The sequence below is a fragment of the Pan troglodytes genome, chromosome 11 (genome assembly GCF_028858775.2).
Source record: "Pan troglodytes isolate AG18354 chromosome 11, NHGRI_mPanTro3-v2.0_pri, whole genome shotgun sequence".
Classification (NCBI taxonomy): domain Eukaryota; kingdom Metazoa; phylum Chordata; class Mammalia; order Primates; family Hominidae; genus Pan; species Pan troglodytes.
This window is the reverse complement of record NC_072409.2, coordinates 21,403,526-21,431,521: the sequence shown is the minus strand read 5'-3', so window position 1 is coordinate 21,431,521 and position 27,996 is coordinate 21,403,526. Positions and strand designations below refer to the sequence as shown.

General features: G+C 40.9%; 1 protein-coding gene across 4 annotated transcripts in view; it reads right to left on the bottom strand.

The window, feature by feature from the left end:
- ASTN2 (astrotactin 2) overlaps positions 1 to 27,996 on the bottom strand; it is a 980,365-nt gene that overhangs the window by 581,004 nt on the left and 371,365 nt on the right. The window lies entirely within an intron of this gene.

Below are 27,996 nucleotides of genomic sequence, written 5' to 3'. Positions count from 1 at the left end.
GCTGGCTGACCTATGGTTGGACTCCTCTTGGCTCCGGTGCACAGCTGTGGTCCAATGAGCAATGGCCAGGGAGGTGGGATCACATCAGACCACACCTGGCTGTCTGAGCATCTAAGACTGTGGGAGGAGAAGTTTCCCTGGAAATAGTAAGGGTATGACTGGCAATGATTATCTTCTCTAATTCACACAAATCATATGATTTCTGTCATCCTATGCAATAAATCCCTAAGTAAAGGCACAGTGGACAACATAATTTTGGTGCAAAAGAAAGAGGGGTCTTTGTGAAGTAGGGGGAATAGACAGTATCAGGACTGAGATAAGGAAATGACCACATTTCAAGTTGGCCCTAAAGTCCTTGGCAGCTAAAGCAAAAATGGAAGGAATCTGTTGGATTCCATATTTCAAATTTCTGGCAGGAGAAGATATGCAAATCTATCTGCAAAGCCATATTTCCCCCCTGGAAATAAGCCCAAGCAGAAACATGTCACATGGGTCCTTGAGGAAGGCACAGAACATCAGTATCAACTACAGATTTTTCTTTAAAAAAGCACAGTCATGCTGTTTAAATGGATAATTCTTGTATTTATTCTCACTAAAGACTGAAAGATGGATATTGAATTGTGTCCCAGGGCTGAGTTTGGTTAAACCCTCTACTTCAGGAAAGCTACACAGTGCAGTGATAAAGAGAATAGAATCAGCAAGATAAGAGTTCATATCCTCACTTTTTAACTTACCAGCTCTGCAAACTTGGGCAAAAAAACAAACCCTCAGTTATCATATATGAAAAGTGTGATACCAATTCCCTTTTCATAGGTTGATATAAAGATTACATAAGACAATGCATTTGTCTTAGGTCAGAATCACCAGAAAACAGACTCAGAGGCAGACACAGGCATTCAGGATGTTTTGGGGTACATATTCTTGTAAGAGGATGAGCAAAGTGGGATTGGGCAAAGGGAGAGGTCAAACTGACATACAGCAAATCCCTCAGCTGATCCCATAGGGAGCTCTGGGGCTGGGATGATCCTTCAGTGATGTTCCAAATCAAGACAAAGATGTCAGGACTTTCTATCCTCACATTGGCCAGTCATAAGCTGTGAGCTATCCCTGGAGAGGGGACATAATCTTGCGTGAAGTGGTCCCTTTCAAAGGAAGGCATTTCTCAAAAAAGGACTCAGCTGAGAGTGGTCAACCATCCACATTTCTGGCAGCTGGGGAATAAGTGCCTAGGTGCTGACTGGAAACCTGAGTGCAGCATCATGATGTCCACTACAAGCTCTGTGAAATCTCAAGGAACAGGAGCTATTTTGATTATTATTTTGAATTCTTATGAACTTAGAAGCTCTAAATGCAATACCAGTAAACAGATTTCTCTCTATTATGAGAAATATGGGTTTCCATGAAAGAGATTGGCTTGAAAGCAGGTACAATAAATGGAAAGTTTGTGTCCTCCCAAATCCCTATGTTGAAACCTAATCCCCAATGTAGTGATATTTGGAAGTGGAGTCTTTGGGAGGTGATTACATGGGTGGAGCCCCTAAATGGGATGAGTGTCCTTATCAAAGAGACTCCAGAGAGTTCCCTCACTCCTTCCACCATGTGAGAACACAGGGAGAAGTGGCCATTTGTGAATAAGGAAATGGACCCTTATCAAACACTTAATATTTTAGCACCTTGATCTTGGAATCTGCAGTCTCCAGAACTGTAAGAAATAAATTTCTGTTGTTTATAAACCAACTGCTATAGTAGACTGAACAAACTAAGACAGCAGTTTATCCTTAATGTCTTTAAAAAGATATTATGCAGAGTTATACATTTGGTTTAATGGCAGAAGGGAGTTACTATCCTTTGAATGTCCTCTGCTCATTCGTGGCATGAATGTGATATGTATTCTGCTCATTTAATCCTTACAACAGCCTTTCAGGATAGGTATTTCTTCCAATTGAACATGAGGTTCAGAGAGAAATTGACATGGTCAAATTTGCACAACCAGAAAGTGGCCAAAATGGAACTTAAACCAAGATTTTTCAGCCTTCGAAGCTGGAACATTTGCCTTTCTTCAAGCTATCTTGAGGCTCAGGGGTTTTGGTCAGTTGCTTTTTATGGTCCTTTTCCTCTATCTACAGTAGTCTGTGAATTCCTCTTTAGTGCATATCATGTAGAGTTGGAGGGCTTTTTTTTTCTCTCATAGACCGTGATTTCCTACAGAGAAGAGGTCATGACTCGTTAGTCCTTGTCAATCCAACTCTCAGTAAAATGCCTGGCACATACTAGGACTTTAGTGAATGTCAAGTGCATTAATGAAATCAGAGTTCCATGCTTGACTAGAGGGAAGTTCAATTCACTTCATCATGGAATTGTGAAGCAGAAATGCTTCCACGTTGATCCCACAGTTTAATTTTTCCATCCTGTGAGAGCCAGAATACAAGACTAGCCCTTCAGAATCTCCCCAGTTCCAAACTAAATGTTGAACATCACTATCGTGGCTCCTGAGCTCTTATTCACCCAATGGGCTCATGATGCATATGGCAAAAGTAGAGAGGCAGGCAGAGAAACTCAGTGACAAGGGTCAAGGATGTGTGGCAGGGAGGTGCCATATCAGAGTCTGAAAAGAAGTAACTTTGTGCCAAATTTAATGTAATCATTTACCCAACGTTGATGAAACTTCTTCCTGTGTAAGAAATAGACATAGAGACTAAGAAATGGGCTTAATCCATTGAGAAAGTTAGGGATAAAACAAGAGAGATCAAATATCTGCCCAGATATCTTTAATACAACCTACAGTGTGGTAAGAATTGCCTGAAAAATATAGGCATTGTCTTTGGATATAAGGGAGAGGAAAAAGGGGACTCAAAGAGGAACATTGAAGAGTTGGCCTTTAAGCTATACCTTGAAGGATGCAAAGGAGACCATGACATAATGAACTGTTTCCTCCAGAGTAAGTGGGAGTAAGTGGCCACCTGTGTGGCATTTACCCCTTAAGGCTAGACTCCATAACTGGCCTGCACTACTCTTAATCTCTTTATTATTTGCAAGGCACTCCACTCAAGTTGCACCTATATGTGCTGTGCTAGAGTGTCATTCATTCACTCAGATATGGCTATGTGCCAAGCCCTGCAGCAGGCTCTGGTTGAGTAAAATATGGCGTCTGCCTACTGAGAACTTATAGCCCAGAAAGGAAGATCAGATATGAAAAATCTAAGGCAAAGCATGACTGTCTGTTCCCCTCCCCCCATCCCTCACTTCCCTTACTTATTTGCCCCTCCGATTGTGCATTTCTTGAAGGCAAAGCCCGGCTTCATTTAACTCTACAATCACTGCCGTGCTTAGGGTGAAGTTGAGGTTCAGTGTGGGCATGTGAGAGAGAACAAGAGAGAAAGAGAGCTCTAAGTTTAAGGAATGTCTAGCAGAGCTCTCTGAATAAATTCCATTTATTTGGGAATACAAACTACACAGAAAAGGAATAAAAGGCACTATTCCATGTGTCTCATGTTTTTCTAGTTTTTCTTTGGACCCTTGTTTTATTTTTTGGCTTTAAATTAAAAGTGTCCTCCCCACTTTACTGACTGTTCTGAATTCCTCTCTACGCTCATATAGATCTCCCCAGAGAGCAATGACTCTGAAATAAATCTCTGCCAAAATCTCAACTTCAAAATGTCATGTTTCCTTATTTTTAAATATATATATATATATATTTTTTTTCTCCCACTTACTTGTGGGAATATACATCATCTAATTAGCCAAATGGATTTTCAGTTCAGCCCAATCATTTCGTTATCTAGCATCTGAAGCCCAGCGTTGCTCAGGGGACTGCACGGGCACGGAGGTCCTCATTAACTCTGATCTTCAATTACATTGATTATCATCCTGCTTCTGTAATTGTGCAGCATAGATCAGGGGTGAGCTGGGGAGCTCAGGCCACTCTGTAGCATACTCTGAAAAGCCAGAGGCACATCAGCCACCAAAGAAACAGAAGGCTACAGATGAGAACTAAAAATACCACGGAAGGAGGTATCACCAGACAAAATTGCCTGGAGAGCCAGACAGCAGCTGCAAATCCCTTTCATTACACCTCACATCATGAAATAGACCTCTGAGAACCATGGATAGATTTCAAAAGAAGGCTCTGGTCACAGTGGCAAATGGTGAGCAGAGTAATGAAAAATGTGTGGCTAAAAGATGGTCTTTACAAATGAAGTGTACAGACTGTTTTGGTCAAAAGTTTTCATTTTTATTTTCCCTCTTTCTTTGGGTAAAAATAATTAAAGATTCCCTCCCTTCTGTTACATCATGAATACCACGGGTCCTAGCTGTCTTGGACCTGGGAGAAATGTCTTCCTGGGAACAAGATGAAAAACAAACTGTGTGATGAAGCAGGAATGAAGATCATATCTACTATCAGCCCGACAGACCCAAGAAGAATGTATCACTTTTACTCTTCTCCCAGGTCCACAGAGCCCCAAGTCAGGCTTTAATACATTCCACCACCTACCATCAACAGAAAACTATTTACGGGGTGGGTGATAGAACTGCAAAAATGTGGTTAAAAACAAGCTTGAGGGTTTTTGAGTATGGGCAAAGGCAACCTGTATACCTGGAAGAAAACAGTCTCTGAGAGCAACCACTCTGGAGGAACATTATCGTGGCGGTGGTTCTCCTACAAGGATCTTCGAGAGTCCTCCTCTGGTTATCTCTGTCTTCACTTCCTGACCTTCCACTCCCAGCTCTTTCCTCTGTCATCTTCTTTCCTTTTGCCTTGGATCAACCCCAGCCTTCTTCTATTCTTCTCTATGGTTCCTACTTGTTATGGGTTGGACTGTGTTCTGCCCCAAATTCATATGCTGCAGTTCTAACCTCTAGCGTCTCAGAATGTAACTGTCCTTGAAGACAGGGTCTTCAAAGAGGTAATTCAGGTTAAATGAGGTCATTAGGGTGGGTCCTATTTCAATACGACTGATGTCCTTATAAGAAGAGGATATTGGGGCACAGGTACACATAGAGGAATGACCATCTGAGGACACAGGGAGAGGACAGCCATCTACAAGCCAAGGAGAGAGGCCCCAGAAGAAACCAGCTCTGCTGACACCATGATCTCAAACTTCTAACCTCCAGAAATATGAGAAAATAAATTTCTGTTGCTTAAGCAACTCAGGCTATGAAACTTTTTTCTTTATGGCAGCCCTAGCAAATTACCTCTATCTTATTTCTTTTTGTTTGTTTGTTTGTTGTTGTTGTTGTTGAAACAGTTCTAACTCACCCAGGCTAGAGTGCAGTGGTGTGATCATGACTCATGGCAGCCTTGACCTCCCTGGCTCAGGTGATCCTCCCACCTTAGCCTCCCAGGTAGCTAGGACTACAGAGACACTACAGGACCACCACACGTGACTAATTTTTTGTGTTTTTTGTAGAGACAGGATTTTGACATGTTTCCCAAGCTGGTCTCAAACTCCTGGGCTCAAGTGATCCACCTGCCTTGGCCTCTCAAAGTGTTGGAATTACAGGTGTGAACCACTGCCCTTGGCCACCTCCGACTTCTTTGACAGCAAATATCTCAAGCTTGCCATTTGCTCCACTTAGTAACCTTTATTTTGTGCTTGGGATACCTATGAATCACTTCTCAAAATAAAGCTTTCAAATGTATAAAACCAAATTTATAGTATAACAAATGTCATGAATAAGTGAAGCACAGTTCTTTCAATGGACCCCATGGAGGTTCATGGAGCTCAGGATAAAAACCCAAGTCTGAACTAAGCTATTTTCATCCACTCCCCAGATACCAAGTCTGGTGTCTTATCTGGTTCCAAACACTTCCAACATCACTGGATGGACAGAGGGATTATTATAATACCCATAAAGTGTGTGAATCAGATGGAAATGACAAAGCGAAGAAAGAAGCTAAGAAAATGCTGAGATGTTCCAGTGGTTATTTTAAGGACAGTCAACCTCTTTCTGTTAATTTTACATGAAAGTACTTTTTTTTCATGCTCTGAAGAAGATAGCAACTTGGTTGAGATTGGGGTTTCCTGGAATCATTATACAACAGATTAGAATTTTGTGGTGCTATGCTAGTTATATATCTAATTTTACAGACTATCAGAAAAATTTGAGTCTCTCTAGTCCAGAGTCTCTCAACTTTTAATATTTTTATCAAGTGTTTTTAGACATTTTTCCTTAACCACTTCCCACCCATGAAATTTTAATACCAGAGATATATTGTATATCTGCTTATACACTGTATGTACTGTTTATATACTATGCTTTCACTGTACATAGATTAAATATTTTCACTCCCTACCCAAGATCAATTTTTACCTCTTTGGGGATGTTATGTCCTTATTGAGAATGTATGTTATAATCAGACCCTTTTGCAGAGATAACGAAACTGAGGGTCAAGGAAAGGGGCAGGGGACGTACCCAAGATCCCCTCTGGGATTAGTGAAGTAGCCACAGCTAGAACATGGACTTTGTGACTCTCAACCTCTTCTGGTCATGAGGGAGGTGGGAGTGAGAGAAGTCAACTGACTCTCCAAGAGCCACAGGTGTCAGGGCCAGACCAGAATCTAAATGCCATAACTTCTAAGAGCTCAGAGTCTGTGCCAGTATCTTCCACTGACAATCAAGAACCGTCCTGGTGGAGGGAAACTGTCACTGGGCTAGAGCCCAGTGGGAGTAGGAAATGCTAATAACTGTGAGAGGACCACTTCATAGAAGAGACATTGAGATCTCATTACTGCATATCCCAGAAAAAAGACCATGGAGATGAACAGTCCACTGGGATTTGGGGTATTCTAGGTTATATATATATATTATATATATATTATATATATAGGATATATATGTTATATATGTTATATATAGGATATATATGTTATATATATAGGTTATATATAGGTTTTATATATATAGGTTATACATATACAGGTTATATATATAGGTTATATATATATATGTGTGTGTATGTGTGTGTTTCCAAATAAAGCTGTATCAAAATGCACCTATTTCCAAATAGACGTCTTCCTGAAGTGCTGTGCCCAAATTTGCTCCAGGCAAATGTGTGTCTACTGTTTTCTGTCTTCCCTACCGCAGACTTGTGATCAAAGTCTGGCTGAAAACACGTTGCCACAGAATTCTGCATGCCTTTATGTATCCACGGTCTTGCTTCAAAGTTGAGTTAGGGGTGTTTGAGTCTGGACAAAAAAGGTTTGAAGTTTTGACGTTTCAAAAAAGTATCTTTTCCCCCAAGAATACAGCAGTTTGGTACCAAACTAGGCAATGGGAAAAGAATAAAGTCATGACACGTTTTCTCATTTTTCTTTAATCATTTAAATTTTTAAAGACGAATTTTGGCTGAAGGTTGAAAGCAGCTGTTTACTTTTAATTTAATTCTTTCTTTATTTTTTGAACTCTTTTTATGACTTCATTGGGAATTTAGGCATCAGACCCAATTTTAGTGTTGGATTTCTTTTTTAACTAAGATCTGTGCTGTTTGAATGAACACGGTTGACGACTACTCCCCAAACCCAAAGGTCATTTAGCTCTGAATTCCTAATAATGAAAAATCTCTCTCCATGTCAGTTGCTCAAGTAAGACACGAACTTAGATGGAAACTTTGATAGGAGTCTAACAGGAACAGATTAAATCTGGCCCAGCCACTGAGTTGCTGTACGATTGTAGAACAAATCACATAGTCTTGGTAAGCCTCCTGCATTTCTTAATCTGTACAATGTGAATAATGCTTACTTCATAGAGCTTCTATGGAAATTAAATAAGATTCATTTCGATTGCCTATGGATAGTACAGTTCCTGGCTAAGGCTTTCATGTTTTTTTTTTATTCTAGGGACAAAATGTACATGATAAATTACACATTCCATTTACAATTGTATATCTGTCTGTATATACAATACATATTACTATATATTTTGCATGTGCATATACAATTGGTAATTGTGTATGTCCATGTTTATGTGCATACACACTTGTACATACACATAAGCACAGATAATTCTGTCAATAATGTGTCCTATGTAGATGGTGCCTTCTGAAATTGTGCAACATGGTGATCCTCCTTGGGACACAGCCAGATATCAGTTTCATTAAAAAAAAAAAAAAAAAAGTCACCTTGCTCTCACCTACCTAGGCTAGACTCATTTCTTCTAGGCTGACTTATCCTAGCAGCTTTTCCCCTGACTGTCACAATATCCTGGGATGATCTGCATAGGGTGGGAATGAGGGACCCTACTTGAAGACATGTTGCAAGAGTGAGGAACCACTGTGGGGTCCTAGAAGTATGCCTGGCATATATTAGGTGCAATACATTTGGAATGAAAATTTGTGGTAAGACATGAATAGCTGAGTAAATTAACAAATGAATGAGTGCACCTTGTGGCCTACAGGACCCACCAGCTTCACTATGCTCCCTGCAGCCTGTTTCCACTTCTTAGGGTCTACCCTTTTGTATGAGATGTGCTTCCTTCTGCCTTTCCCAAGAAATCTGCAGAAACATCAGGAGCTGTTTGGAAAAGACAGCTCACAACTGTGAGCACTAAGAATAACCATATTAGCAATTCTTCCCCAAATCTCTTTCATTACTACACTGTGGGTTCGATGCCAACTGACCAAATTAGGCATAGGTACCTGCCTGCTTGTGTCTCTTGTGTCAGTGTGTGTATGTTTGTAAGTGTTCCTTTTTCTCTAGATCTCTTCCTTTCTACTCTCTTCTGTCTGGAAATGGCTTCACTGGAAAAAGCACAGACCTTGAAGAGGGAACATCTGGATTCAAATGGTGCCTTGACTGTCCATCATTTGGGAACATGCTTGATATTTCTTTTCTCTGCTTCCTCATCTAAACGAGGGTGAATAGCACTTATCTTGCAGTATTTGCAAGGTAAATGTAAGTCTGTGTCTGTGCCTCACTCATTGAATGCACATGGAAAATGGGATTTTTTTTTACTACTGTTATCGCTTAGAAATACCAGTAGAGGGTAGGTGTTACTTTTATTCCCATTGTACAGACAAGGAAATTGGAGCTAAAAGAGGTTAACTGTACATGTCCTAAATTGCACAGCGAGGAAACTGATGATTCAAAATTAGAATGCAGGCTACCTGACTCTGACCCAAGAGCTCTGTTAACACATGGCTGCCTTGCATTCTGCTTGCTTCAAGGAAAACCTATCCACATCACTAAGATTTCTGGTTGTTGTATTTTTCTTTTTCTTTTTTCTTTTTTGCTTCTGTCAACATACATCTCTCATTACTTCTGTAAATACTGAGCTTCTCATGGTGGTAGCCGAAACATAAATCATACCATGTTGAAAGAGAGGGAGAAAAAAAAACAAAGAAGTCAGGGAGAAGGTGACATAATATTGTAATTCAATACTTAATATCTCCAAAGACATGTAATACATCGTCATGACATTTTCAGGAGATATTTTCTGGAAACTGGACAATAATTCAAATTAATGCTAAACCTAAATCTAATTGTTTTATGATGCTACAAAGGACTACATGGGGCCAAGCATCCAAAAATCAGCGGTTTCAACAGTCATGTTGATGGAACAAATTTCACTGCCAGGCACAGATGAGAACAGCTGCCTAAATATACAATATTAATACCTGGGGCAATGTAATAACAGGGATCTGCAGCCTAGCCACACTGTAGCCTTCTCAGCAACCCGCCTTTCACCAGCCAAGTCCTACTATGAATTCTAGGAAAGGTAAGGAGATAAAAAAAAATAAGGTTTTTATTCAAGGGCCAAATGAAGGCCCTGCGGATCAAATAGGACCCAGGGTGGCTGAGGTCCACGTTTCTGGTATATGTCGCATGAAAGGTGAATTCCTGTCTTCTGTTCCTGGAGGCAGCTGATGAAACGTAGTCTGAAGGAGCCAGTCCCTGGAGCCAGAGAAGACTGGTTGGAACACCAGCCTTGCCATTTACCACCTGAAGCACTTTATGCCTATGATTCACTCTGTGAACCTTGTGGATCCTCTTCTGTAAAATGGGACAACAATACCTAACACATAACTCCTGTGTGTAATGGCACATTGAGATGTCCATGGTTCATGAAGGAAGCAAGTTGCCCAAAAATAGATAAGGTATTATCTCAGATTTGAAATAAACAAACATAAAAATAGCCATTCAGGGTTTCTGTGTGTGTGTGTGTGTGTGTGTGTGTGTGTGTGTGTGTAGCAAACATTCTAGAAGGATATACATCAAAAGAGTAATCAACCGGGCAGACTAGGATTGGAAATATCCTAGGAATAGGAAAGAGGGTATATTTAATATGTGCTTCATTTACACCCATATTACCTTTGTAATAAGGATACTGATGATGGTACTATTACTAGTACTTCTATGATATTGAAAACAGCAATAACACCAACTTCAGAAGGTTTGGGAAGGAAGAAAGGGTAGAATATATACAAAATTGTAGTAGTGAGTCAAACACATAGAAGGTGATGAAAAATTGCTTTTTTTTTTTGGTCTCTAGCTAATTGCCAAGAATATGTTCTCCTTCTGTTGGAAGAGTCTGAGGCACTGGGCCAAGATAGGTGGAAATTGACTAAATAATGCCACTTTCTTCTTCTCACTCTTGCCTTTGTCCTCATATCCTGAAGTTTCCTCCTTACTACCCCTATCTTCCCAGATTATACTCATTTATCTTCCTTCCCTGGTCCCATCACCTGGAAGTAGCCTGTCCTTCCTCTGTCCTGAAGCCTGCTACATGCATCTCTTTTCTTATATCGGTATCACCACTGATGCATTTGAATTTAGCCCACACTTTCAGAGGAGTCAGCATGTGGCAAGGTTTAGGGCATGCTGGTGTCTCATCTACCTAGGGAGAGAGTGAGTTTTCTAAAGAAGAATCCATATCTAATTCATCTTTAAATTGGCATCTCTAAGCACAGTGTTTGGCCCTTAGCGTGCAATCAGTAAAGCATTTTGAATGAATGAATGAATGGAGTGACAAATGGTGCTTTAAGGCAACTATTTGCAGAATATTGCCATAGATGTTATCAAATGGAAACAAAAGAGACAAACCCCACAGTTCCCTCCCCACACTCTCCAGTGGTGCTTCAGGCTGGGGTGCAGTGGAGCAATCATCTCTCAATGCAGCCTTGAACTCCTGGGCTTAAGCAACTGTCCCACCTCAGCCTCCTTAGTAGCTGGGACTACAGGTACATGCAACAATGCCTGGCTAACTTTTAAATTTTTTGTAGAGATGAGATATTCCTATGTTGCCCAGGTTGGTCTTGAACACCTGAACTCAAGCAATCCTCCTGTCTCGGCCTCCTAAAGTGTTGGGATTGCAGGTGTGAGCCACCATGCTGAGCCTTTTTTTTAAATGTGAAGTTTCTGACATAGAAAATAGGTTGGGTTCTATTTTCAGTTGGAACCAATGGTCTAGCAAATGATGAGCTAAACTATGGGATACATAGGACATTTGGAGTGTATTTATGCTTTTGCTATCAAACCTAATTGCCCTTTCTGAGGTGCTAATATCTGGAAGAGCACAGCTAAATAGCCAAACCATGGTTTATGAATCCAGACCAAACCCCATGGGGCATTCTTGGGGTTTACACAACAGGAATGGGCATGCGCAGAGACCCTATAAAAGATCAAACAAAGTTAACATCATCTCGCTGTTTCAAAAAACTAGTCAACTGCTATTCTTTGTTGTTGTTAAATTCATTTAGATGATGAAGTCTTTCTGTTTTTTAAAAACAGAGAGTCCAGGGTAAAGTTTAAGAGCAGAAATACAGAGCGAGGCAGCTGGTATTCACGTTCTGGCCATGCCACTAACTAACCAAATGATAATGATCCAGTTAAATGGGCCTTGGTTCCTCAGCTATAAAAATTTGGATAACAATCTCACAGGAATGTGGGAGGTAATACATGTAAATTAAATTTCCCTTGTTTCAGATTACTCACTTTTAGTATAAATGAGGTAATAGATGTAAAGTGCTTAAAACTGCACCCGACACATAATAAATGCTGGATAAATATTAGCTATTCTTACACTATTTCTACCTACATATATTTGATAGTTCTACTGTGAAATAAAAGAAAATATTGCCTTGTTCAAATACAGTTTCGCAAAAACAAACACAATAACCAAGACTCCTGCTTGAACAACATATTAGCTGTGGATATAGCAGTGTAATCAAAAGCCCATTCTGTGACTCATTTCTACTTTCCTAATTGCCTGTTCCTGCTCTGGTCCTCAGCCAGGAGTCAGTCTTTAGCCACACATGGATATATACACATCAGATTGTGTGTGTGCATAAACAAGAACACACAGCTCCTGCTGCCTCTGAGGACTGCAAAGAAATGACATTAAAAGTGAGTGATTTGAAACAACTGAAATTTAATTAAAAACAAAATTAAAAGTTGTTCCAAGCCTGGCGCTTCAGCCAGCAAGACTCAGAGGAAATTAGTAAGTGCTACTAATAGCTGGATCCAATTCACAACCTCTATGAGAAGACAGTCAGAGCAAAGAAGATGCATACCCTTTAGATGAAACAATTAAAGATCACTTCTGAGAAATAGTCATGTACAGTATCCCAGGGCAAAAAACAAAAACAAAAAACAAAAAAAACAACATCATTTGCTGATGTGTTTCTCTTTGAATTCCTCATTTCTATTAAGGGAAAGTGCCCTGAGATTCTCCTAGTAGCATCTTCAATGGCAACGCACTGATTTTGAAAACTAGACTTAACACGGGAGGTGGGGGCAAATTCCTTTAAAAAATGTTGTCATCCACTGTCCTGAAATTTCACCTTGCAAATTTATTCGTCCTTTGAAATTCCAAATAGTCAAGGTGCTTAGTAAAATTGATTCTCCTCAAATAATGAAGACGATTGTCAGCTGGGAGTTGGGGACTCAGCAGCAGGATAGTTAAATGTGCTGGCTGCAAGAGTGCTATGGTGGATGGAATCAGAGTGGGCAGTGGGCAGTGGGCAGAGGGGCTGCGTCTGAGATGAGTGCTCAGAAGCAGGTCCGAGAAGACCACCTGTCCCGGGTTCTCAGGGTAGCATGGAGAGAGGTACAGGAGAAACAGCAAAAACTATGACAGTAAACAGGAAGATAGTGAAAACAAATCAAACAAACATACGACAACAACAACAACAAAACTGAAGACAATAAATGAGAGGGGTGGGGTAAACGAAGGGGGAGGAATGACTAAAGCTGTGGCATTGAAAGTCTTCACGAGCATTAACTGGCCAGGAGTGGAATGAACCAGCTTAGCTTAAATACACAAAATTGGAGCAGACAGTACAGGTCCCTGAATCAAAGAATACTGCTCAGAGCTCTATCTTGCTCTACTTTCCTCCGTGTCCTTGTCCACAGAAAGGAAAGAGAATGCCCATTCCACAGAAAAGCTTTCCTGTGCTCACTTCTACAACTCATCACCCAGTCTGCCCCAGCCACATTGACCTTGTTCCACCTTGTTCAAGTCACCCAAATGGTTTTGACTGTGTTGTTTCCTCTGCCTGGAACACACTTTCCTCTACCACACAACTTCACATGTTCCTTTAAATGTCGTTTTCTCAGAGAGATCTTCCCTGACCAGCATATCTGAGCCTTCTATCCCAACTCTCCTCTATTTTAATTATTTTACACCATTTTAATTATCCTCACAGCCACTCTCACCTGTTGCCAATGCTTACTTACTTTATTTTGCTAATTTGCTTTGGTGTTCGTCTCCTGCTGAGAATGAAAGCATGCTGCAGGCAGGGGCTGTGTCTTTTCCAGCACAGCATCTTGACTGCCCCATGACACATAAGAAACAGGAAATAAATATTTGTTCAATGAATGAATAAATTCTGTAAAGATTAAAAAAGGTATTATAGGTAGAATACCTAGTGTACTGCCTGGCACATGATGAATTCTAGCTGTTATTTTCATAAGGATCCAATATTATATGGATTTGCATTCTAGTGGTGAGGTTGTTTCCGGAAGGAGAGAAGGATGGGGACTGAAATAGGACTGGAGGCCTCTAGATGCCAACTTGCTGTCCTCACACTGTGTTTGGAACATGCAATATGGCATAAGCATGCACCTGTTGTCTAGATGGATCTTACTGAGGGTGTGAGGTTGGGGAGGGGATGGGACTGGGCGCCACTGAGGGCTGATGCTGCAGGTCAACTAGGGAGAGAGGAGAAGCTGAGGCCAATTTCCTTTTGCACAAACCAGTCTCATCCCATCCTCAAACGAGTTCTTCAAGGTGGACAATGAATCTGTCCAAGCCCAACTTACCCTTTTATGCTCATCTCAGCTTCTACCTTCTCTAAGAATCTTTTGATGTCTACCTCAGTGAGAATTACCTTCTCTATCTTCTACCCAATTCCTCATGTAGCTTTGAGAGCAATGCAGCTTATGTTTACTGGGCTCAAGACTGGTTTTGAAGAGTCTACCTCATTGTCAAATCTTGTGATGTAATTTTGGGTTTCAAAATAAAATTGCAACCAATAATTCAATAACAGGAATCATAATTACAGGAACGGTATTAGATGTCTCAGAATTGTTTTTTTTTAAAAGTTATTTTTAAAAGTATCCTGAATAGGGAACAGATCTAAATATACTGAGCTCCCACTCTGTGTTGAATACCGTGACAAAAGGCGGTGGTTATAAAAGTGGAAGAAAGAGTCTCTGCCCAAAAGTAGTGTATGGTTCAATTGAGAGATGACAAGATAGACCATTATAATAGAACATAATCAGTGTAGTGATAAAGATAAAACAGGAAGCTTTGGGCACACAGAGCAGGGATGCTCACCTCCTCTGCAAAGTCAGAGAATGCTTCCTACAAACGGTCACACTTGAGCTGTCACACTTCCTTATATTGAGTTCAATATAAGAAAGCAGCTAAATGGAGTAGAGGGGTGCTATGCTTTGGCTGTGTCCACACCCAAATCTCATCTTGAACTGTAGCTCCCATAATTCCCATATGTTGTGGGAGGGACCTGGTGGGAGATAATTGAATTATGGGCGGTTTCCCCCATACTGTTCTCATGGTAGTGAATAAGTCTCACGAGATCTGATGGTTATAAGGGGAAAGCCCTTTCATTTAGTTCTCATTCTCTTTCCTGCCACCATGTAAGATGTGACTTGCTCCTCCTTGCCTTCTGCCATGATTGTGAGGCCTCCCCAGCCATGTGGAACTGTGAGTCAAACCTCCTTCCTCTAGGATTACCGAGTCTCGGGTATATCTTTATTAGTAGCGTGAGAACAGACTAATACAAGGGGCAAAGGGATTTAGAAAAAAGGAAAGAAATGCTGCAAAGAAACAAAACAGAGTCTGGGCCTTCGGGAAATAGCTATTTCATTTGGCCTGAGGATGAGATGCCCAAGGAGGAGAATGGGCTAAGATTAGGCTCAAAATAGTTTCTGGCTCTAACATTCTACACTTTAGAAAACTGCCAACTAGCTACTTGGCAATATGCCCACAATGTGCCCTCACCCCTGTACTCATGCCCCCCCTTTTGGGGTAGCAGAAGCTGCCATCTTTAATTGATTCCACATTTCAAGTGTGACACCAGCTCCCATCACCAGGCCTCTGTATCTTTTTTCAGGCCTCTGCTTCCATAGAAAGTCCACTGCCCAGCACATTAATGCTTCATTTGAGTCTTTGCAGGGAATGGCTGGCCCTGGAACCTTGAAACTCATAGGTCATGTTAACACTCATGTGGGTGCCACACACTGATCACTCTCTCATCCTCCACCCTGGTTCAAATACTGCAGTGAGATGTCACCTGAGATATTACTCCAGTGATTCAAACCTTCAGGGGAGCAGCCTTCAGAGATCCGGCAAATTAATTTTACTCGCAGGACACAGTGACATCTCCTACTAATAACTTTTATCCAGGCAGCATTTGTAAAGGTTCTAATATTGTGGTTTTTCTTTTTTCTTTTCTTTTTTTTTTTTTGACAGAGTCTCGCTCTGTTGCCCAGGCTGGAGTGCAGTGGCATGATCTTGACTCACTGCACCCTCCACCTCCCAGGTTCAAGTGATTCTCCTGCCTCAGCCTCCTGAGTAGCTGGACTATTTTTTGTATTTTTAGTAGAGGCAGGGTTTCACTGTGTTGGCCAGGCTGGTCTCAAACTCCTGACCTCAAGTATTCTGCCCGCCTCAGCCTCCCAAAGTGTTGGGATTACAGGCATGAGCCACCATGCCCAGCCTATTGTGTGTTCTTTAAAGTTGCTTGTATTTTTTTCTTTTCTTTCTTTTTTCTTTAAATCTAAATATGTAGCCAAGAAGTAGGCATCTGATCTTTGGTCTCACATCGGGATGCTGGTGCTTCAGCGGAATTGTAACAGTCCCTAGTTTTTGAGTGTGGTTACCATGGGCCAGGCCCTTGAAATGAACAACCATTTAGTTCTCACAATAACAGTCTAATTTCTGGTGTTTTAGCATCCCCATTTTTCAGAAGATGAAGCTTAGTTAGGATTTGAACCCATGTACTCTGGCATTGGTGTTGAAGCTCATAACTACCACACCTCACAGCTTTACAAAAAGGGGATTATTCTTACAAGGCTTCCTCAACTCAATTGGGCTTCTTATGTTGATTGATGTCTGGGGTCATCAACCTTTCAGGGATCCCAGGTGGCAGATGCCACATCATCTTTGACTCTTCCTCTTCCTTGGTCTCTACTTGTAGTTAGTTGCTATATTTCCTTTTTCTAGCTCTACAGGAACTCTTTTTTCTTTATTTTCACATTTAATGCCCTTGTTCAGGCATTATCTTATGAACTCAATATGGCAGCGCCTATCAGGTTCCTTGTCTCCAGCTTAGGCAACCTCAGATTCACCTTTCACATTGTGATCAGTCATTCAACAAATCTTTATTGAACACTGATTGTGTACTGGGGATTACAAAGGAACAAGACAGCTACACTCTCTGCCAATAAGGGCCTTAAAGTAGCTTTGGAAGGGGCTATTGTTTTCCAAGTATTGAATATGTGCTACGCAAGATCACCCTTTAAGGTGGTTTAGTGTGACATTCCCCATTTCACAGATGCACAAATGGAGGCTTAGAGAGGTTAAATAACTAACTTAAGGCTACATAGCTACAAAATATCAGAGGCAGGTATCAAACCCTGGCAGTGAGATTCTGTAGCCCAGACTCTTAACCAAATTAGATATTGAAGAAGTAATTGCAAATGTACTGAATGCAAAAAGTAGTAGTTCAGGACCATTTAACAAGGAGACTCGACTTAGACTGAAAGGACGGTGATGGCAATTCCAATAAAAATGAACATTACCAAGTACTTTAGAAATATAATCTCATTTAATTCTCCCAACCCTACAGATTAAGAAATAACCCAGAAGGGTTAAGTAACACTGGTAACATCTATTATCTATTATTTCATGCAGCTAGCATTTGAACCTAGGTGTGTCTGACTCCACAGCCTGAACTCTGAATTAACAAGCTGCCTTGCCCTTTGTAAAAGCAACTGTGACTCTTCCGCTCCTTTTATTAAAATCCTTCAGTGCTTCCATGACTCCCAACCTCCAGGATAAAATCCCAACTGCTCTTCCTGGGTAAACCCTCCCATTAGATCCATTCATGCCCCCATGGAGCCCCAGCCTTGCTGGGTGCTACCTGCTCCTGCCACACCTTTGCTCATGCTGTTCTCTTTACCTGGAAGATTGCCCTTCTTGTCCTCCCTCTCTCCTCCCACCTCCAACAGAAGAGCACATTCTCACTCCCAATCCCTGCCCATCCAGTTTCCTCAAATGGGAAAAGATGCTAGCAAAATCCTCTTGCTCCTTGAAGCTTTACCCAGATCTGCCCAGTGGAAAAGACTCCAAGCTTCCCTCACAACCTGGCTGACTCCTGTCTATATGTCCTGATGGTTCAGATTATCATCTACCTTCCATAGTAGCCTTTTGCTATATAGTTATCCTAACATTTTAAATGACACATATGATCCCTGTGAGGGTGTGATTGGCATTTTCTAACCACCTATTTTTGGCTATTGTTATGCCACTCTCTATTTCACCCTCACCACCACCCTGTGAAGTAGGGGCTTATAGCTTCACTTTAATAGATGGTAAAATTGATGGTTCTGAGAAGTACAGTGACTCGTCCAAGATCCATAATTAGTAAGTGGAGGAGTGTAGATTTAAACCTGAGGATTTAAGATTCCAAATCCCATGTTCTTTCCCCCACCTCACCCACCTTTAATGCTGACTGTGCCTGAGTTAATCCCAGAATCTAAGTCTGGCCTTGAGCAGGCACTCAGCAAATGTCAGCTGAAAGTTTGAACGTACAGACTCACTGATAAAGTTTAAATGGAAGCCAGAGTTAAAGCCAGGGAGTGAATAAACAGAAGGTTCGAGGATGGTCCAGGCTCTGGGGATCACTCCAGCTGATGATGAGATGCCCCAGCCATTAGCTGAGGTTCAGAAAGTTGCCAAGAGCTTCTGGAAAACCCAAGGCTGAGCAGCTGCAGATATATTTGGCTTACATAATCTAGAGGAATGTGCTGGGGAGAAAAGCCAAATAGCAAGGCTTTGCTGGGTAGCAGCGCTGGGGAAGGGGGAGCAGGGATGCACAGGTGTTAATTATTCCTCCCATCTTATCCTTTCCCATGTGAATACAATGCATTCTTCCCCTCCCAGACTCCCACTGGCATCAGAGATGTTCAAGGTCCCTCTTCAGCTGGGGCTGAGAGGGGAAGCTGGGGAGGGGCCAGGCTTCCCACTACTTTATTTTTCATCCAGGCAGCCTTGGGAGCCTGAAGTCCCTCCACAAGCTTGGATGTGATCTTTCTAAGCTTTCTTCAAATGGCAACTTGTGGGCTCAGCTGTTTGCTCAGCTGTCTCTGCTCCCTACCTCCCTGTTCAGGGGGCTGCATGACAGCAGTTTGGCCCAAAGCAGTCTGAAGACAGAGTACCTGGGACACTAATGTGATGGCTGCATAAGGACTTGGAAGGTCATGTCCATCATGAGATAAGTAAAGGGGGAGTTTGAACCCCAGTATTTCTCCCTCTCCATTTAAGATACTGGGGCAGGGAAGAATCTTAAGTACCACCTTGTTCCCCTCCTACATTTTACAATGAAGAAACTGAGGCCTGAAGAAGTAGAGATTTGTCCAAAGATGGAGTGAATTCATAGAGGAGCTGGAGGATGATCTTAGTCATCAAATTCTCTATCACATTCTGTGGATGTTGATTCAAAATAATTCTGTTCAACCTCTTCCCACCTGTGTAACACTAAGATGGTCATATAACCTCCCTAGGCATACATGACCTTTAAATTTTTATGTGTCCCTTAAATTTGAGGATAATAACTGGATCTACTTCATGAGGTAATAGAATGAAACAAGGTAATACCTTGCAAAGTACTTAGCACAGGACCTGGCACTTAGCAACTCTTCCGTAAACATTTCTAATCATTACCAGTGTTATTGCAACCATTGGGAGGTTTGAAAAACAGGATCTATAGGATGCACTGACATGTGTCCATGCCCCTCCCTGGGAAGCCTGCAATCATCCATTGCCCTTCTCCAGATAAGTGTCAATGGCTCTAAGATGTAGCTCAAGTAGCACCTCCTTAAGACACCTTCTTCCCATCTCCAGCTTGGGATACTTGTGTGCCCATCGGTGTCTCCACAGCATCTAGGACAATCCCATTATGAATCATTCACACTGAGTCATCATTTATTGACTTGGCATGTTCCACCACCACTAAGCTGGAGAAGGCCAGAGATGGTGTTTTATCTGTCTCTCCACCCCAGTATCTGAGCATGCCACAGATGGTATGGTATGCAAAAGTTTGTTGACCATGGGAGGAAAAAAAAATGAAGGAGAAAAGGAAGGAAGAAAGGGAAGAAGCAGAACACTATATAAGAATAAAAGAGTGGTGTTATTAATGCATTTTAACTATCTATCTTCCTTCTTCTAGCCAAGGGAGGCCAACCCCCCTAATATTCTACCTTTTCCTTACCTAGCCTTACCTGCCAAGACCCTATTCCAACCCTAAGGTTTTCTTTATACATATTAAAGCTGCAAACAGTGAGGAAAAGTCACAACATTCTCATAATCATAACTACCCTCACAGTTGACAAAATACTTTTAAATGAATCAGCCCACTAATACTCTTTGAAGGAGGGAGTATTAGCATGTTTTTAGATTAAAAAAAAACGCTGAAGTTTAGGAGGGGAATTAATATACCCAAGGTCACAAAACTAGAAAGCAGATGAACAGGTCTGGAATGCACATCTCCTGGGCCACAGATCAATCCACTTAATGTCTTTACCATACTACCTTCTTTCTCCTGTGGATTACTCCACTGCCTCATTATACACTATTTGGCAAATCTTAAGCCAATAATTATGGAGCAACTAACTCTATAGACTTGAAGTCAATCTCATCAAAGCTCCCACCCAGCATTCTCTCTTTCCGTTCTAAAAGTCAAAGTGGCCTTCTGTTCACAACAACAGAACGGAATTATTAATGAGAGAAAATTGAGTTTGCCTACTCCTTGCAACAACCCTCTGCCCCAGTTCCTGGGAACATATTTTTGGACTCAATCTGCTATCAAAACACAGAAATTAGTCTCCAATTTTGGACGTCAAACTCAGTTATCTCTTTTGTTATGAAGGAAAATTAGTAATGATTCATTCTGGTTGGAAGCCAAGCTAACATCTTAGCACAGAGTGTCATTAAAAATCCCAGTCCCACTGGCTGCTGTGGTATCTTTAAAAGCTTGAACATGTTCAGCTGCTTAGAATGGTTTTTCTGGGTTTGTTCTCCCCCAAGCCACTTGTCACTTTAACCTGGGGATCAGTTACTATTTAAGGCAGAAAATGGCTTAATTTTTTTTTCTTCCATGGTTTTATGGATTTAGACATTCCTAATGAAGAGATTTGAAGAAAAAAAAAAAAAGAATTCTACTCTAGGGGGTATCCACAGCTCCCAGCCATTGCCGAGCAAGTTGGCCATTAAGTACAAGAAAAAGAGGAAGGGAAAAAAAGTTTTCACAGTTTATAATTATATTACCATTTTCATTACAGATCTCATTTTAATTCTGACTGAAGCCTAGCTTTGCCTTCTCCCTGTACTCTCTCACGTATAGTTATTAAGTCTGGGTTGGAGTTCAAGCTATTCTCCCTGATTTCAGCATATTAATATGGTTTATTGGTATTTCATTGCCACCTCCCCTATGGGGGTTCTGAATCTCAGCCCAATTTATATTTCCCCTCTTTCTGGGCTCTGGGATGAAGCTTGTTTCATTTTGGTGTTGAGGAGGGGTGTGTGAATTTGATTGGAGTTTATTTTTGGGGATGGGAGCAACATCCTTGGGGAGTGAAGTCAATCATAGAAGAAGAGGCAGCCTCAGACCTCCTGCACTGTCATTCTTTTTGATGTATCTTCTTAGGGCATCTGGGTCCACCGTCGGTCCTCCCTTACTTCGTTTTTTACAGACTCAATTTCTTATATGCCTACTGAGTCAGAATCCCTGTTAGGCATCACAATAAGTTAGAACATGAATAAGCTGTGGTCCTTGCCCTTGAAAAAATTTAAGTCTAACCATTGAATTAACTTTACAAAAAAATTCAGTGAAAGCCTTTTAGGGGGCATCAAGTATGTTTTGGATCCTGTCCAAGGTTCTGAACATAATGTGCAAAACAAATGTAATCTCTATCCTTATGGAACTTGAAACCTAGCAAGAGAGAACAACATTAACTAGATAAATTTAAAATTATACATTGAAATAAATATAATACAGAAAAAAAGCAGGGCTCAAGGAGAATGATTCATAAGGGAGCTAATAGAGGCATTACCCTAGGGTAAATGAGAGAAACTAGAGATGTGGGAAGAAGTTTTCAGGCAAAGAAAACACCATGTGCAAAGGGCCTGAGGCAGGAAGCAACAGAGAAATTTAAGAGCCAATATAGGGAGAGGTGGTGTGACGTAAGACTGGAAAGGCAGGCAGGGGCCTGACCTTGCAAGGATGCAAAGGCCACAATAAGAAGTTCAGTCTTCAAAACAAGTAAAAAAGAAGACAATAAACAGATTTATGGAAAGTATGACACGTATGTAATACATGTATGCCATGTTTTGATATTTTCATTGTAAAAGATGGCTCTGTTTGCATTGTTAATAAAAGATAGGAGAGAGCCTAGACTTAAAGCAGGAGGCCAGTTTTCAGGACTGTGGCAGTTGTCTCAATGACACATATGTAACAGTAACAGTAATAGGAGTTAGACTGAAGTCATTAGAAAGGCACAAATACAGTTCTAGGTAATGTTCATGAGAGGTGATATTATTTGTCTCTAAGGATTCATTGAAGAAGGTTTTCTAGAGGAGGGAGCAAACTAAGTTATGCCTTAGAGATGGGTGAGACTGCCATATATGGAAACATATGATGGAGAGGAATTACAAGCAAAGGTATATAGAGAGGCAGATACCAGGTAGGACAGTCTATTTGTCTAAACAGCATCAAGGCTGTGCAAATGAGTTAACAAAGAAAAAGACAGAAGCCATATTGTACAGAAATTCCACCCATAAGCATGTTCCACAGTATTCAAAGATCTGCAGTCAACATGGAGCATTTTAAAACAAAGCCTGGGATGATTTCATAGAGCAGGATGTCCAAGGAACTACTCATTTTAAATAAAGTGCTTGGCAGTTTGTGGCTAAGGATCCACTTACAATGTGGTGTCATTTTCCCTTCTAAGAATTGAAAATACTCCTTCCATGTATTCAAATCACTGCAAACTAGTTCTGAAGCCAATTATGGACCTCTTTCCTCTCTAACAGCACAAAGTCATGCATTAGCTCACTCTTCTGGGATGGAGGACATCAAGTAGGGATGAGAGCAAATAAATGTAGGCAAGTGTTATTATTCACAATTTTATGCTCAAAACCAGCTACATGTGTGGCATGTTAGTGAACCATGCCACCCCAATGTGTGGGCATTTATACTTGATGATTTCATGGGCTAAGAAGCCCTACTCAGATCCCAAATATCTCAGTCATAGGGAACAGAGAAGACTTGGATATCAACTTAGTTCAATCTAAAAGATGATGTTAACCATTTAAAATAACCTGAATAAAAAGACATTTTAGCATAGGTATTTTGATGCAACAATCATATCAATATATAAAATTGTGTGTGTCTGTGAGTTTAGCTAAGTAACATATTCAAGAGACACAGACATCCCTTGTTTTCACCCATTTCTGAGCCTATGCAAAGAATTGGTGACACTCTGTGTGAAGTACTAAGGAATAAAGAGACATATTCTAAAAGTCCTAAAAAATTAAGTGGTTTTAAAATTTACAGTTTGATAATATGGCTCCAAAACAAAATATCATGTATTCAAACCAAACGCTTCTCTTCCCCTCTCTTCTACAGCTTTGTAGAAATGTGGTCATCTATTCTCAGGAGATTTTCTATGATGGGGAACTCATTACCTTGCAATGACCCCCTTCCAATATTAAGAAAATATTATTACAACTTCTAACATTTATATAATTTATTGAACCATTACTAGGTCTTAGGTATTGAGCTAAAAGCTTTACGAGCATTATTTCACTTATTCTTCGCAATAACTTTATGAGATAAGTACTGCTATTATCCCCAATTTATAGATAATGTAACTGAAGCTTAAAATGTTTAAGTAACTAGCACAAGTCACACAGTCAACAGCAGAGGAAGACGTTTCCAAACCAAGGCTTCATCTTCTCCCATCCCTGACCATACTCATTACCCATATATCTCTCTAGTTTTGCTTCCTTAGGACTTCCAGAACTAGCCTGCTCTCTTCAAAATAAATAATAATTATCCTGGTCTCCTCTCTGGAAGCTTAGAGCATAGAAGAACCTTAGACTGGGGGCTCAGGTAGACTTAAGTTTTCATACCACGTCATCTATGTGTTAATCTCGTAAAACCACCTAGCATCCCTGAGCCCCACTTTTCATGTATGCAAAATGAGGATACTAAATCCAGACTCTCAATTTTGCTATGAGAACTGAAGGAAGAACCCTGTGTAAAGTGCTTTGTGTGCTACTCAATAGATAACAGACATACTCAATAATAGTAGGTTCCCTTCCTCTCTAGGTTCCTTCAACGCTTGTTATTGAATGAATGTCTTCCATCCTTTCCTTAAGAGGTCATTAGGTATCTACAGTGCTTTTTCAATCTTTTGGCTGCCAAATCCTCTCACTTGAATAACTTCCAATGTATAACAAGTCTTGGAACAAAACAGGGAATTCTAGGTGGACCGTTACCTGCCTACACTGGAGTGGAACCATCTCACCTACTTCACCTAGATAGCTTGTTCCTTTAAAAGCAGACTCTTCTATTGGCTGACCACATTGGGTGAATATACGCCCACTTACATTGGGAACCTCAGTAGATGCATAAACTAGCATCTCCGCTAAGATAGGTGTTTAATATTAACCAATAACTATTTCTCAATGAGGCTAACTGCATGGCAATTTTGATGAGGTCCAAACCTGTGTGGTCAGGGTTAGTGTGTGACAAACCTTAAGAATAGACCACTGACATTATATCCAATGCTAATGATAGTTACTGGAGTTATGCTATGAGGCAGCTCCATTAGTAGGGCACTGATAAAGTCAAAGGTGGAGGAAACCAAAGACCCTTATTAAAGATGCTTATAATGATTCCAAGGGGTCTGAAGAAGTGATCCCATATGTTAGATGGAAAAAAAGGAACACTTAAAGAATTATTGACACAGCTCTCGAAGCCTTGATAAGTGACCACCTAGAGAGTTCTTGTAAAGAATATTAATATGTGGGCTCTACCCTCAGAGAATCTGACTCACTGGTTCTGGGAATTATCTCCCCAGATGACCTAAATGCAGATGATTTGTAGTTCACAGCTGGATAAACAACACTAGCTTAAGTCTGTTTAGATGCAAACATGTTCCATTTCTTCAGTGTGTGCTTAGGAGGGCAAAAAGCCACTGATGGCTTTGAAGAAGCCCAGATAAAAGAAGGGGTGAGATTTGCCAAGGGTTTGGATAGGAACTGTGTCAGAACTCTTGCCAGCTGGGCTCTGGACAAGTGCTATGTCATAATGACCTTTTCTTTATAATCGACAGTAAGCATTGAGTATAACTATGCAGTAACACAAGGGCAGAATTCATTTTCTCCTGGAAGACAGGACCCATTACTCAGCCCCATCCAATGATCCAGCACCACGGACAGCTCAATGTGTAATGGTAGCTGAGAGCTCTCTCTACTAAGAAGGGCCAGCAGCTTGGCAGCTTGGAACTCATGGGGGTGACTGAAAAAGGATGAAAGCTGCCCTGGCTTTGGTCCCTGGGAGACCTGGTCTCAAATGGAGCTTCTTGCACTTGACATGAGCTGCCCTCATCCTGACAGACCTCATTGAGACTTTGTTTTTATTGTTTTTTAAAACTTTGCCAGTCTTATGGGGCCAGTATTATGACGTGGGTGAATACATATATGTAAAATATCATAGAATTGTGCACTTTCCATCTGTGTTAGTCACTACATTTATGTTAGGTTGTAACACATTTATAAATATCAATGCTAAAGGATGACATGGGTTCAAGAAAATAGGCACTATTATCGCTTTCCCTCTCATCCCCCTATGTAATACCCTCATATCTCCAGAAATCAGAGCTGGAAACTCCAGTAGTACAATTTATAAAATCAATTTTCTAGATCCTTCTCTACTCCACAGAAGATTTGATTCTACTCCCCTTCATATCCCAGTTTCTGTATCTGCCAAAGGTGGATAATAAAGACCACTTTGGAGAGCTGTTGGAGGAATGAGATGAGCAGCACTGATAGAGTTTCTGCCAAAGGAGGCATTGGGATCATGCTGGGGAAGGTGAGCTTGATTGGGATTACCAGACAGCCATCCACCTGGCTTCAAATGCTGGATGCTCCCAGGATTCCTGCCGAGCCCCAGAGACGGAGGAGTTTCAAGGGTTAATGTCTTCAAGTGGGAAAGTCACTTTTGGCTGGAACAGAGCATATAATGTATTCCCTCTTCCATTCACCTCACTGAGAGTAGCTAAATTCACCTATTTAGTTTTCTATATTTTCTTGCCTTGCCATATTCCAGCTTCTGAAGTCTCTTTCTCTACAAACTGTTTTAATAATAAGAGTAATAACAGCTACCATTTGTTGGGCTATCACAATGTTTTAGACACTCTACTAGGCACTTTATACACATTATAACGTTCAATCATCCCATAATAATCCTTATTTTACAGATAGGTGAGAACAATGAGACTCAGGTAGCTAACTTGACTCTTCTATGTTTCACAGTAACTAAGCAACAAAATTGAGAGCCAAACCAAAACTTATTTCATTTGAAAGGACACATTCCTACCAAGATATTATGGCATGTAAGGGATGGAGATTCCATTATGCCTGGAGACTAAGATACTGTGGACAAAGTCTTCCCAATGCTGTCTTCTAAGCTTGCTCCATCGCATCTCCAGGATGTGTATACTCCGTAGTTATTTCTCTTTTTCTTTTGTATTAATTATATTTTCTTATTTTCTGGATGCTTGATGCTCTGGCATCTGAGCCTCCTGACTGGGGAGAGCCCTCCCCTCCAGGGATAGTCATATCTTAGAGAAAGCAAAAGACTTGTCCAGGGAGCATCCCTTTCATATGAAAATTAACCAATCCAGAACCTACACTCCAATCATCTCCTCTATATGGCTTATACACATTGGGAAGGAATATTCTCTCCCTTCATCCCCCTACGGCCAGATACCAGGCAATCAGGAGCAGTTCTGAAACCCCAGAGCCTGCTAAAGTTATTCAAACTGGCCAATCTCAAATCTGTCTACCCTGCTTACACTGCCTCACCCATTTCTTCCTGCAATAACCATAATACAGGCTCTTTCCGCTGCTTTCCACTTGGTCCCTCTGCCTGCTGATAGATACAGGTGCTTTCCCACATGGTCTGCATGGCGTGCTGTGCATTGTGTATCTGAGATCTGTTAGTATGAAAACTGCTTGTTTCACAACAGTCCTTTCGGCATCTGCAGACAAATCCTGGGTACATTTTAAAACTTCACAGGTATATTTTAAAACATCTTTGATTTCTATGCATCATCTGCCTTAGTTTTCCTTGATTCAGTATCTGTTGTGTGCTTAGAGATCTACCAGAAGGATTCTATAGAACAATGAACAACTCAGCTTTAATTCAGGCAACATTCATCCACTGGACACATATTTGCTGAATATCCATTATGGACCAGGCACTGTGCTTATCGATGGGAATATAATATTTCTCCTCAAAGACATAATTCCTGCCCTCACAGAGATTCCAGTCTAGAGGCAGAAACAGACAATTCCACAGGCTGCTATAAAATTTTAAGTTTATGATATTGGGCACACCGAGAAAGGGCACCTTTTAATTCACCACACTTTGGTCTATCCTTCCAAATCATCAAGACGGTTTGCAGCTGTCTTGGGTAATCCCTTGATTTTGCTATTTCCCAGCTGTTCACCATTTCTCAGCCACATGCTGTCTGAAAATTTGATGACCACGATAAAAAAGTAGTTGTTGTAGTCTTCAGAATACTCCTATGAGGTAGGTACTACTATTATCCACATTTTATAGATGGAGAGACAGAGGCTCAGAGAGGGGAATTCACTTGGCTATCGAAGAGGCAGACAAAGGAGCAAGTATTTAGATTAATGTTTGTAGTATTCCAAAGCCTGTGCTCTTAGCCATTAAACTGTTTCATCTTGAGCAAGTTATTTTCTCAGGGATTCCATTTCTACATGTATGAAAATAAATATGTAAAACTTGAAAGCCTTTAAGGCTTAACATTCTACAATTAATGTGTAGTGACAGCTGAGAGATGAAGGGTGGGGACATGCATTCTGTAGAATTTAATACTTGCTCTGTTGTTTTTTTCCACCTCAGTGTTCATCACTCCTACTCCTCCATTGCCATTTTCTGGCCACTTCCAGGTTCTGACAATTCTTCTAGCTGCGTAATCCATCAAACTATTTGCTTCT